This window comes from Erinaceus europaeus, chromosome 19 (assembly GCF_950295315.1).
Source record: "Erinaceus europaeus chromosome 19, mEriEur2.1, whole genome shotgun sequence".
Taxonomy (NCBI): Eukaryota; Metazoa; Chordata; class Mammalia; order Eulipotyphla; family Erinaceidae; genus Erinaceus; species Erinaceus europaeus.
The window spans coordinates 19,908,727-19,922,679 of NC_080180.1; positions in this window are offsets into that span (position 1 = coordinate 19,908,727).

Here is a 13,953-nt window from a genome sequence, read left to right on the forward strand (position 1 = left end):
AGAGTTACAGAAGTCAAGACTCAGTCACTCCTGGTCAAGAAGGTGGCAAGCTATCTGGCCCCCCAGAGGACTGGCTGAGCAGGTGAAAGAGACTGGGGTGGGGTGGTGGTGTCAGTGGCAGGTGATTAGACTCAGCTGGGAGACTGGAAGCAGCAGCAATCCCAGACTATGGCCAATGAAGGGTCTTCAGCCCAGCATCCAGGCTGCCTATGACAGCTCCTTCTCAGGGGCCTGGAAGCTTCCCCCTGTCCCTTTTGTCCTGACCTGGCCCAACTTCCTCACTGGAATCCAAACTCCTCCAGAGATAAAGCAGCTGGACCACATCACCCTTCAGAATGTAGGGGCCCTGCTGTGCAGCAGGCTTTGAGGAAGAATCGATGGTCGTCAATAATAAGAATAAATAGCTCACTTGGACAGTGCACTGCTTTGCCATGTGGATGGCCCAGGTTTGAGCCCAGCACCCACTGCATTGAAGAGAGTGTTAGTGCTGTGGTAGGTAGGTAGGTAGGTAGATAGATAGATAGATAGATAGATAGATAGATAGATAGATGGATGGGGGGAGTGATGCATATGTTATGTGAAGGGCCCAACTAATCCCTTGGCCTTTCAAAGCCTAAGCAGACCCACATTCTCTTTTGATCTTGACCATGTCCTGATGATCCAGGCAGACAGACATCAGAGAAAATCTCCTTCAACTCCGACTTCCCAAAGATGGCAATGAGACCCAAGGAGAGATGGTACTTTTCCCAGCATCACACTAGGGAGTTGGTGGCAGAGCAACACTGGGGTCAGGACCCCTCCTGCCAGCCCACATGTAATCTGACAGACTCCCCAGAAGCTCCCCAGCTGCCTTGGAGAGTGATGAGCTGGGCCTGACACGAAGGTGGCACTGAGCCTGATTCAATCTGTAGAGACCCACAAGCTCACAATACCTCAGTGTGTCCCAAGATGACGTGTTTCATAAGTCAAGGCTGCTGTGCAGATCTGTGATTCAGGAACTGTGTGATCACTGGGATCACTGCAGGGATCATCTAGTCTGAGGACGGCTGGTCTGTCTGGGCAGAATATCAGGCCAGTGAGACCAGAGTCCTAGGGGAAAAATGCCTCTGTGAAGACATGAGCCTCCCCCTCCAACTCACTGCCCCCCCCCCCCCGCTCTCCCACCCCCACAAACCCCTGCAGCGGTTCAATAGGATGTGACTGTCACCAGGCAGCCTTCTGGCACTCTTGGTGACGTATGTCAGAGCTGATAGTCCCTGTCTATGAGTCACCAGCAATATCCCGTGTAAGCTCTTCACACTCCTACATTCCAAACCCTGGACTTGACAGTTGAGAAGGTCCATGACTTCACTATTTATCAAGTGATTCTAAATCTTGGACCTCCAAACAAGGACACTAAAATCCTGCTTTAGGCATCTCCCTCAAGTTTTTGAGGCCAGTGGGCATGCACAATGAATCCAGACTCCTGAATCCTGAGGCCACAATTTTTTGTCTATGATAAGGAAGGGAGCAAGAGAGTGGCTGATAGGACAAGAAGAAGGGCTTGTTTCCAGAATACTGTCTTAATTGGTTCCCAAGATTTGCTGAAACATGAAATTCTGAAAGTAAGGTAACACATAAGTAGTAGATCTCTTGATGCACACACACACACACACACACACACACACACACACACACACTCCTGACAGGAGGTCTATGATAGTGGCTGGCACTAGTGGGCACAGAGCAGAGCTCTTATAAAGCTCAGTGTCCCTCTGTGATTGGGTGGGACCCTTTTGTAGCCCAGTGCTGATGAAAGGAACTCAGCAGAGAACAAAACAAGGTCAAACACCTCCCAATCCAGTGTCTAGAGCAATTGGGCTCATCACCAGATATTTGTGTGCAAAAATCTGAAAGCATTTAAGCAGTTAAAACCAGACAAGGTGGCCAAAGGGTTTTAAAAGAAGAGGTTCAAAGACAGTGGAGCATCAGCTGAGGAACAGAGAGAATATGAGCTGGAAGCAGAGCAGAGGAGTGTGAGGGCTGGAAAACAAACAGAAGGTGAGGCCAGGCACGAGGAGACGGGACCATTGCATCAACTTTTCTTTTCCTTCTTGTGCCTCTGCCTCCCTCCTTGCTCTGTTCCTATTCTTCACTTGCAATTTTGTAGGTAAAATTTAGATAGTGAAATGGCACTAAACTGAAGACCTCTACTCTAAGTATTGACAAATTCACACATTTGTCCATCCCCAATCACTATCACCATACAGAGAATTGTCACATCAGAATGTTCCCTCCTGCATTTTCCTAACACTCCACCCCCACTGTTGAGTTTTGCCTGTTTAGAAAGCTTTGAGATCTGTAAGATGCATCCTTCTCTTTCTGATATTTTTCAGTTGTGTTCTTTTTTTTTCTTCTTCTTTCAGTCTCCAATAGTCTAAGACATATGTCATCATAAGAGCAACTGTAGTTAAGTCATAGAAGTGGAAATGTGAGAATGAGTTTAAGAGAAAAATGTAAGATGCAAAAACATATGAAACCAGCAACAAAACTTCTGTTGTCGAGAGAACAAGAAGCAGGTTGGTTTCTGTAGAGGGAGGTGACATCTGGAGAGGTCATTCTCTAAGAGGAAGGCATGCATTCCATGCTGATGAGAATGTCTCCGGGGAGAGAGGGAAGGACTACAGGAGTGATGGTCTGGGGTAGAGGAGCGAGAACGTGTGGAAGAGCAGGAGTCGACTCTGGGCAGGTCATGAATCACTTATTTGCAGGAGCAGACAAGTGGGTAAGATGTGGCGTGGCAGGCTAGTTGGAAGTTCATGTGGTTGTGGTACTTCCTTGTTCTCAGTGAGATAGAAAGTTTGAGGATTATCTGTGAGGATAGAGGAGAATGTATTAGAAGTATGAGAGAACAGGGTAGAAATGAAACAGTTTTCGAAGAAAATAGGAAGACTGAAGACCTAGCCAAATGCAGTAGAAACTGTGAGCATCACACAGAGCCCGTCTGAGGCTGACGGGGTGCACTTACAGAGAGGCAGGTGGTTCCCCCACCCACCTTCTGCTGCCGCACTGGTGCAGGTGAAGAGAAGGTATGGAGTGTTTAACGAGGGATTTTCCCAGGCAGTTACAATGAGGTAAGAGGAAAGGAATTAGGCTGCATGCAAATGATTACAGGTGGACTAGGGGCCTTCACCTGGGGAAAGGAGTGAGCAAGGATCAGTTGGGAGCTACTTAGAATGGAGTTGATAAAACAGATTTGTAGAGTCCAAAGAATCACCAGAGTTGTGCACTCAAGGGAGGAAGTTATCACTAAGGAGGAGGTAGTCAGGGAGAGTGTTGCTTGAGCTGAGACATGGAGAGAAATTGTTATTGTTGGCAGCCATAAGAATAGCTGACTGTGTGGGGCAGTCAAGATGGTGTAGAAGAAACTGAGGCTTTAAGATTAAGAACTTGCATAGCAGACTTCTGGCTTCTTGTCCTCAGAGTTTCTTCCCAACTCTCCAGCAACTGCCCCAGTCTCCCCTACTTTGCTCAGGACTCCATGATGCTTCAAGCCTACCATGGGAGCTCTCTGTCTTGTTGCCTATGGAAATCATCCCAAGTGAGAAGTTTCAGCTGGCCCCTCCTTGAATACTCCCTTCCCCCATCTGGGTACCAAGTCCTGACAGCTCTAACTCAAAGTCTCTTCTGTATACCTACTGTCACCCAGGCCACCACAGCCATGAGAACATGGTGACCTCTCTGCCCATTGTCTTCCCTGCCACCTCCTAGCCACTAGACTATGTCACTACTGGGACCATCACCAAAGGTTATGCTAAGTAGATCTATCCTCTATAAACACCTGCTCACAGCCTGGCAAATAGCCCACATAGATAGTTCACTGCTTTGCCATGTGCATGAACCTGGCTGGAACCCAGTCCTCTCAGCATTGAAGGAAGCTTCAGTGCTGTAGTTTCCTTCACACTCTCTGCACCTGTCTTCTCTGTCTCTGTCTAAAGAGATAACAAAACAAGTAAACAAAAAAAAAAATCTGTCCACTCCCATTCTTATAGCTAAAATTCTAGGGCTGGCTCCCAAGGTCCTCCCTCTCTGTCTCCACTCCCTCCCATCCCTCCTCCCAGTGCTCCACTCGTTCTAGGCATCTCCCCAAACAACGCACCGATTTAATCCCAATGTCTCCGAGTTGCTTCTCCTGTGTTGTGTGCCCTTCCCTGGCTCTGCCTGTCAAAACCTTATTTGTTCACTGAGGTCCTGCTCACACATTTCTATGCAGAGGCCCATATCTGGTCTCGGCTTGTGTGCCCACATCTGGCTCCCCCTCATGGGTGGAACAGGACTGGTTCACTGGATGTCTTTTCTCAGTACTCGTAACAGTGCATAGAGCAAGTAAGTGCTCCATGAGCCTGAAGATAAAGCCAAAATGATTCAGGCTTTTTGGTCAGCCTGCTTGGATATGTTATTAAGGGCCACTCTGGGAATGAAAACAGAAATCTGTGTGAACTGATGCTAAAAACCTGCCAGTTCTACCTCCCCATACCTCACCCTTGAAGGTCCTGAACCACAGCCTTCAAGTAGTAGGACAAGCTGCCCTTCTGGGCACCTCCAGGGAAAAAGCTTTGAAACCATCTGCTAGATGTTTCTCTGATTCTTCTTCTCATCCTCATTCTCCTACTCTTTCTTCTTCTCCCTCCTCTTCTTTTCTTCCTACCTTCTTCTCTTCCTCCTCTTCCTCTTTCCCCTCCTCCTTTTCCTCCAGTTTCCTCGTTTATTTTGATTGAGAGAGAAGGAGAAGGAGAGGGAAAGGGAGAGGGAGAAGGAGGGAGAGGGAGAGGGCGAGGGCGAGGGCGAGGGAGGGAGAGAGAGAGAGAGAGAGATCAAAACCTCTTTTATGCAGTCAGGATAAAACCCACTGCAAGCAAGACTTATGCTCTACCACTGAGCCACCTCCCAGCCCCTCCCTGTGCCCGCTGCCACATTCCTTGAGTTCCTATGCCCCAGCCCTTCTCTTCCCCCTCCAGGTCACAGAGCACAGGGCCATCCAGCCTTCCCACACCTGGACACAGTGCCCTGTGTGTGGCCCAGGCTAAGCCTTCTCATTGTTGCTCTGTTCCCTTATAAGGCTGGCTGAGTGTCCCTGGCTGCCTCTGGGAGTGACTCAGGGCTCTCAGTGGGCGTGGGCCACTAGATGTTTCCTGAACAGAAGTGTGGTGGGGGGCTGGGGTTCATCCAATTTGACGTGCCCATTTCTTTTTTTTTAATTTTTATTTATAAAAAGGAAACACTGACAAAATCATAGGATAAGAGGGGTACAATTCCACACAGTCCCCACCACCAGAACTCTGTATCCCATCCCCTCCCTTGATAGCCTTCCTATTCTTTATCCCTCTAGGAGTATGGACCCAGGGTCATTATGGGATGCAGAAGGTGGAAGGTCTGGCTTCTGTAATTGTTTCCCCGCTGAACATGGGCATTGTCAGGTCAATCCATACTCTCAGCCTGTCTCTCTCTTTCCCTAGTGGGGCAAGGCTCTGGGGAAGTGGAGCTCCAGGACACATGGGTGGGATCATCTGCCCAGGGAAGTCAGGTTGGCATCATGTTAGCATCTGGAACCTTGTGGCTAAAAAAAAGAGTTAAAATATAAAACCAAACAAATTGTTGACTAATCATGAGCCTAAAGGCTGGAATAGTTCAGATGAAGAGTTGGGGGGGTCTCCATTTTGTAGATAGTAGGCCTATTTTAGTTATATTCCAAAGGGAGGTGCCCATTTCTAATCTATTCTATCCCCCAAGCCTGGAATTTGGGGACTCCTGGCATTTCTGAGGTCTGTTTTCTGTCAAAAATGAATTAGGAGGTCTGTTCTGACTTCAAGGAGTGAGGGAGGGGGTCCTATGTATAGTGTTCCTTTGCTACCCCCCCCCCAGTCATGAGCTGGGTCTCTGACAGAGCCAATATAGGCTGATCCAGCTCCAGAATAAATGAATTTCGGGTCAGCCAGTGCTGCCACCTTTCGATGTCATCAGTGCTCCCAGATTTTCCTGACCCAGGGTGTCCTTGAGATCTCCATCGGTCCAGCAGGGCTGGCGTTCCTGTGCTGGTTCCCACGCACCCTGCCACCAGCCGTGGGGAGTCGATGAGTCAGCCAGCCTTCTGCCTGTCAGCAAACGCCCTGCTTGGCTGCTATTACCCAGCTGTCACCCAGGCTTCCTGGGACCAGGCCATGGAGGTGTCCTCAAAGCCCAGACCCACTGCCAAGAGTGAAAGATTTCTAGGCCCTCCCCTCCTGCTGGAGGCCAGCCACCAGGTCTTGCAACCTTCATCTGCCTACAGGGGGTGCCACATCCACATCCACGCCCCCAATGGTGGATGAGGGAGAACTAAGAGCTTCTGAGACATTCAGCATAAGCTGCTGAGGAGCCCCTGTCACACAGACTCAGGGAGGAGACACCAGCTACACACATGCTACACACATGCTACACACATGCTACACACATGCTACTGCCCAGAACAATCTCAGGAGAGATGCTCCACAGAGCTCTGTACACCACCCCCCAGACCAGCATCCGAAACGGGGTGACAGAAGAGTCTGACAAGATAGCCCTAGTAATGCCGGGTTATGTATATACCTGTGTAAGTGTATATATGATTGAGTATGCATGTAAGGGAATTTAATTAGCACTTCTCAAAATTATTCTTTTTCTATTATCATCATCATCATTATTATTATTACCTCCAGGGCTTGGTGCTAACTACAAATCCACAGCTCCTGACAGGCATTTTTTTCCTTTTTTTTTTCTTTTTTCTTTTCTTTCTATTTTATTTTGATTGGTCAGAGAGAAGTTGAGGTGGGAGAGAGAGAGAGAGACCTGGAGACCTGCTTCACTGCTTGGGAAGTATCACCCCTGCAGAGAGGGGCCTCGAACCCAGGTCCTTGTGCATGGTAATTTGTGTGCTTAACCAGGTGTGCCACCACCGGCCCCCAAATTCATCTTTTTTAAAGTTTGTTCATTTATTACATGGGGGCAGTTATTACCATTCTGGGCTGACTTTTTTTTTTTTTAATAAAGAACGACAAAGAAAAAAGACAATGAGAGAGGGGGAGAAAGAAAGAGAGAAGGAGAGAAAGAGAGAGAGAGACCATAGCCCCAAAGTTTCTCCAAGACAGTGGGGGCCAGGTTCAAAGCTGGGTCACATGCAGGGAGAGTTCAATACTTGTATGAGAGAAAGTGAAAGGGAGAGGCCAAGCACTCCTCAGCTGGCATGTGGCAGTGCCACGGGTCTAACACCCTGGGTCCTCAGATGCGCAACTTCTGTGCTTGGCCTTGCTGAGCTGTCTCTCAGGCCCTCAGCACTATTCTCAAAGGTCATTCCCAGGTACCAAGTGACAGTGGAGGTCTGGGTTCCAGAAACTCTTGGCTAAATGAGCTTGGATGGTTTTCCTTCTTCACACCTCCCATCATGTGTGCTGGAGGGGGGGGAGGGCGGCATGGAACCTCTCCAAAGCTTGTTGCTCAGAGGAGCACTTCTGACCAGAGCACCAGTGTTCCAGAGAACCAGTCAAGTAGCACTCAAATTGCTGGAGCTGACTTTTGAGGGAAGATTCTGGAATCCCAGCAAGTGGGTCAGTGCCTGTGGATCTCTGGACATTTGTTGACACTCACACATCAAGGTTCTGTGTTTCTGTGATGATGTCACCGATGCTGCTGGTGTGTTGCCCACACTTGTGTAGCAAGATCATGGCCAGTCTGGGAAGATTCCAGAAGGGTAGATAACCAAGGATGGGAGACCTAGAAGGAGAGAGACCAGAAAGTAGAAAGAGAGAGACAGGAGAAGGAAGATAGGCTTGGAAAGGCCACAGGAACAAGGTCCAGGGTGGTTCAAGATGCAGTTATAGTTTAGCTAGTGGTTGGAGCCTGAAGATGGCACCAAGATTGAGCAGCTGACACAGCGCCCCATGGGCCTTGCAAGTGGGGATGACAGTGACTCTGTGGCAGGGCCTGATGACCCCACCCAGGGAGCTAATCCCTCAGCAGGAGGCTGTGCTGACTGGGCTCCAGAATGCACCCCAGACTTGGGTCCTCCAGAATGCACCCCAAACTTGGCTTCTTCCTGGCCTCCTGGCTGCGGGGCAAGGCAGGGTGGACTGACTCACCACTTCCCAGCCCAGCTTCCCATGACCAGCCCTGGGTTGGTGAAGAAGGCTCACCTGGGCCCCTGCTATGAAACAAGAAGCAACTGGAGCAGAGGGAGGCTGGGGGGGGGGCAGAAAGGAAAGGATGGCCCCCAGGAAGGGGAAAGAACAGAGGAGCTCAAAGGCCTGGGAGATGGCACAGTGGCTAGCATGTCTCATTTAAGGGCACGAGGTCCTAAGAACCATCTCTGGAGTCACACAGTCACACAGGCCGGTGTATGCTCTGGTGTTTCATCCCTCCTTCTCTCTCTTTCTTATTAATAAATAAAATAAATCTTTGGGGGAAAAGAATGTAGGTTCAAGCAGGTGTACACCCACATGTTATCATGCTCAAGGACCCAGGTTCAAACCCTGGTCCCTACTCGCAGGTGGAAAGCTTGATGGACAGTGAAGCAGTGCTGCAGGTGTGTGTGTGTGTGTGTGTGTGTGTGTGTGTGTGTGTGTGTGTGTGTGTGTGTTCCTGTGACCATGTATCAAAAAGAAAGGAAGAGAAAAAACTATGGCCCCTGCAATCAGTGGAGTTGTGCAGGCACTAAGCCCCAGCCGTAACCCTGAGGCAGAAAAAAAAATGATGGGGGGTAAGGAAGACAATATATAAGCCAAAGTGTTTTCCATTGTTTGAAGAGCTCAAGGACCTCCCACCACACTCGAGTAAGCAAGAGTACTCCTTGCTCTGAGATCCTCGAGGCCCCTGTGACCTTGCCCTGTGCACCAGTACTGTCACCCACCAACCCCTTACCTCATTCACTCTCTCAGCCCCTGGGTCACACCAGGCCCCTGGCACCAGCCTGTCCCTCTGCTCCCAGCAGTTCTCCCTCCGTGACTCGTAATTCTCCAGTGCAGGGCAGCTGTCCCCACTGCAAACCCAAGACTCAAGTGATACCTAGCCCCAGTTGCCACCCACACACCACACTCTTATCTTCCTGTCTAGCTCTCCTAGCAGTCAGAAACACCCTGTGGGTGTGCACACGTGTGTTGCTTTCACAGAAAATTCTGCTCAGAGACTTAGATTGCCAAGAACAGTCTGATTCCAAGCAATGACAGCCTAACGGCATTACAGTTCCAGGTCAAAAGGAGATGAAAGAACACAAGTACAAGTCTAGTTATGCTCCTGGCAGAGTTCAACTTTGCAGTGAAGGCTTGGTGTCAGCACCCAGCCTGGGTCCCTCGTTGCTGAAATGCATAGCTGTTGAGTGAGGGCTCCAGTGCCACTGGCTGGGGTGTAGCTCCTGGGGACTGTCACCCAGCTTGTGTCACTGCCACGGCTAGAACAGATGTCCCTTCTCCTGAGACAGCTGTATGGTTTACACTGGCAACAAAGTGTAACCTAACCATGGTAGGATCACGTCTTAGCTTCAAGAACCAGCTAGCTTAGCAGAGTAGCCCTGCCCATGGAGGATGTGCTCCAGCTGTCCGTCAGCTCTCTGGGGACTTTGTTTATTTTTTTAACCAGGGAACTACTCAGTTCTAGTTTGTGGTTATGCCAGGGATTGAACCCAGGACCTCAGAGACTCACACTTGATACTCTTTTGCACCACCAATATCCAACCTCTTGAGTCCCCTAACCTCTTTGGTTTTTTTTGTTTGTTTTTGTTTTTGTTTTTTGGCCTCCAGGGATATCACTGGGGTTTGGTGCCTGCACCATGACAAATCCACTGCTCCTGGAGGCTATTTTTTTCCTCCCCTTTTACTGCCCTTGTTTTGTTATTGTTGTGGTTATTATTATTGTTGTCATTGATGATGTCATTGTTGGACAGGACAGAAAGAAATAGAGAGAGTAGGGGAAGACAGAGAGGGGGAGAGAAAGATAGACACCTGCAGACCTGCTTCATCGCCTAGGAAGCAACTCCCCTACAGGTGGGGAGCTGGGGGCTCAAACTGGGATCCTTACGCCCAGTCCTTGCGCTTATCACAACGTGCGCTTAACCCACTGTGCTACCACCCAACCCCCAACTTCTTTGTTTTTACAGCATATAAGTTGCAGTCTGGGAGGTTGTGCAGTGGAGGAGTGGCAGGACTTGCAAGTGAGACAACCCTACTTTCAGTCCCCAGCATCGAATGTGCCAACACGATGCTCTAGTTCCAAGAAAGAAAGAAAGAAAGGAAGGAAGGAAGGAAGGAAGGAAGGAAGGAAGGAAGGAAGGAAGGAAGGATGGAAGGAAGGAAGGAAGGAAGGAAGGAAGGAAGGAAGAGAGAGAGGGAGGGAGGGAGAAAGGAAGGGAGAGAGAGAGAGAAAGAAAGGAAAGTGTGATGGGGAGAGGAGAGAGAGAATAATAGAAGCTGAGCATGTGAAGGGCATCACCGCCTTAACAATGATTCATGGTACAGTGACCCTCTCCACTCCAGGTGCGAGTGTCTGATAAGAAAGTCCCAATACCCTGCTCAAAACAATATCATCAAAATGAGGTTTTTTTAAAGGAAAACACTGATTTATTTCTTTAAAGATATATTTGTCAGTGAGAAAGATAGAGGATGGTTTGGGAGGTGATACAGTGGATAAAGGATTGGACTCTCAAGCGTGAGAAAGTCAGAAGGACACAGAAAGAGAACCAGAGTTTCACTCTGACATATATGATGCCAGGGATCAAACTCAGGGCCTCATGCTTGGGAGTCCAACAGTTTATCCACTGTGCCACCATCCAGGCTACCAAAACAAGCTTTGAACACCAACAATTTGGCTCAAAACAAACATCAACCATATGTATACCCACATCTCAGTAACTCTTATTTGTCTATCTGTCATCTGTATCTTTGTCATTCATTCAACCTATCAGTCCACCACTCCATCTGTCTATCTAGTCATAGCTTTAGTGTCTGTGTACCATCTCTCTCCCCTGCTTTGTGGAGGTGGGGCAGGGATCAGTCTTGGTCTGTCCCCATGTAGAGCCTTGCTAACTGGTCAGTGCCCAGCACAGAATATATACTCAAGAAACATGTCCAATTAATATTTGTGAAATGACCAAGTCAGTGGATGAATAAGCCTTTCTAGTAGAAACATGGGTCAACAAGCAGACTCTGTGTGTGTGCACTGATAATCACACATACTAAGTAAACATCTGGAACTTTCAAGATCAAAATGGCTCCTGTGCTGAAGTATGCATTGTTTTAATTTCCTCTGGACTGGAATGTGTCCTATTTGCCACATTTTCCTGCCCTGTTAATGTTTAATGTCCAAAGGAGTAAATTCTTGGGGAGATAGTGGAGGAATAATGCATCAGACTTTCATGTCTGCCATCCAGAGGTCCAGGGTTCCCAGCACAACCATAAGCCAGAGCTGAGCAGTGCACTGGTGAAAAATGAAATAAAGGGAATTGGGCAGTGGCACAGCGGGTTAAGCGCAGGTGGTACAAAGCACAAGGACTGGTGTAAGGACCCCCGGCTCCTCACCTGCAGGGGGGATTGCTTCACAGGTGGTGAAGCAGGTCTGCAGGTGTCTTTCTCTGCCCCTCTCTGTCTTCCCCTCCTCTTGCATTTCTTTCTGTCCTATCCAACTACGACAACAACAATAATAACTACAACAATAAAACAAGGGCAACAAAAGGGAAAATAAATATTTAAAAAGAAAATTAAAAAAATGAAAAATGAAATAAAGCCTTTACAAGATCTGCTGGATGAGACTGGCTTCATGCTGCATCCAACAAGTGTCAGAAATACTGAGAGCTGCTTTGAACAAGGCAGGGCCACAGGCCCCAAGAGGCACCCAGACTGGATGGGAGAGAGATGAAGAAATCCAGCCACAACCGAGTGGGCTGAGGTCTGTGAGAGCACACAGGTCACCTCATCTGAACAAGGGACAGAGGGGACCCTGCACTCGTCAGCAGACCCTGCTGAGTGATCATGATGTCACAACCTACAGATCTGGACGTTATTTCACACAGACTTCCTGTGATAAGAATCAACATATACAGGGCCAGGCAGTGGCACTATTGGATGAGTACACATGTCACTATGCACAAGACCTGGATTCAAGCCCCTGGTCCCCACCTGCAAGGGGGAAAGCCTCATGAGCAGTGGAGCAGTGCTGCAAGTGTCTCCTTTTTCTGTACTCTGTCTTTTACTCTCTGCCAAAAAAGAAAGAGAAGTTTAAGGGGGGAAATGGATACCTGGAACAGTGGAGCCATGCAGACACTGAGCCCCAGAAATAAACTTCCTGACTAAGAATAAAAGAATCAGGGAAGATAAGCACAGCTGGGAGAACACACAAGTGACCATGTGTGAGGGCCCAGGTTCCAGCCTCTGGTCCCCACCTACAGTGTTGGGGGGGCTTCATGAATGGTAGAGCAAGCTACTGGTCTCTCTCTCTCTCTCTCTATCTCTGCCCTCCCTCCCGCTACCTCTCTCAGTCTCTATCACAATAAACAAATATTTTCTAAAAAGAATCGGTGTGCACATACTTTGAAGAACATAGCCAGAAATTATTTATATACAAAGACCATTTTTAAAATATTTATTTATTCCCTTTTGTTGCCCTTGTTGTTTTATTGTTGTAGTTTTAATGTTGTAGTCGTTGTTGGATACGACAGAGAGAAATGGAGAGAGGAGGGGAAGACAGAGAGGGGGAGAGAAAGATAGACACCTGCAGACCTGCTTCGTCACCTGTGAAGCAACCCCCCTGCAGGTGGGGAGCCAGGGGCTCGAACCGGGATCCTTACACCGGTCCTTGCATTTTGCTCCACCTGCACTTAACCCACTGCACTACAGCCCAACTCCCTGCAGAGGCCATTTTTTTTAATGGACTTTTTGAAGTTTCTCTCAGATACCTGATTGAAATTGGTAGAAAGTGTGTAATGATAAGAATAATCAAAACTGTGTTCTTTGTGACCTTGGACACATCACCTAACTTGTCTGAACCCTCAATTCTCACAGCAAGTGGAGCTGTCCGTGGGAGCCCTCAGTGTCCATGGTGCATAGTTAGAGTGTGTGCACTGCATGGCCATGTAGGAGCATGTGGTGGGGGAACTGGCATCACTAGGCACTTAGATACCCCATCCATCTCCTCCCAGCAGAGTCACTGCCACAGCAGGGCCAGCAGGGTCTCTGTTCCTAGTTCATGGGTGACACACTTGTCCCAAACCCCCAGCAGAAGAGAAATCACCTCTCTTTCTCCCTTTTTCAGGCACAGTGGGTGGCTCGCACTTGGTGATTCATGGGAACAGGTCTGGGTGCTCTGCCCTGCCTCCCCAGCACCACCCACCCACTCACCCCATTCTCAGCCCCAAACCCAGGCACCTATTGCAATTTAAAGTGGCCTGGATGGAAAGTGCTGGTCTGGGTGTGGTGCCCATGGCTGGGGGTCTGATGCTGAGGTGGGCATCTGAGCAGGACCGCCCCCCAGACCTGGGGGCAATTCACACAAAGTAAAGCATTTTCTTTCTCCTTCATCTTCATTCAAGGGCAGTTTAATTGTGATAGACATTTAAATCACAGCGTCACTGTATCTACTGTACCTGCACAGTGACTCATACGTATCGGTGCTCAAGATGGACTAGCTGAATAAATGCATGCATGCACGAATGAATGAATGAATGAATGAATGAATGAATGAATGAATGAGAAATGAGGCCAGGGTCCCAGGTTGAGCCCTTCTAGCTGCCTGGGCTCCAAACCTATTCATCTCTGAGTCACTAGCCTCCCTCCCAGAACTTGAATAGGACACAGGAGGGACAGCTGTCACTCTGCCATGGTGGGTGGATGGGGGTCAGGGCTGAGGTGGCCGAAGTCAGCAGGACCCAGATGCCCAGGAACATAGGGAAGTGCCAGGAGGCCTTCCTAGCAGAAGGAGCAG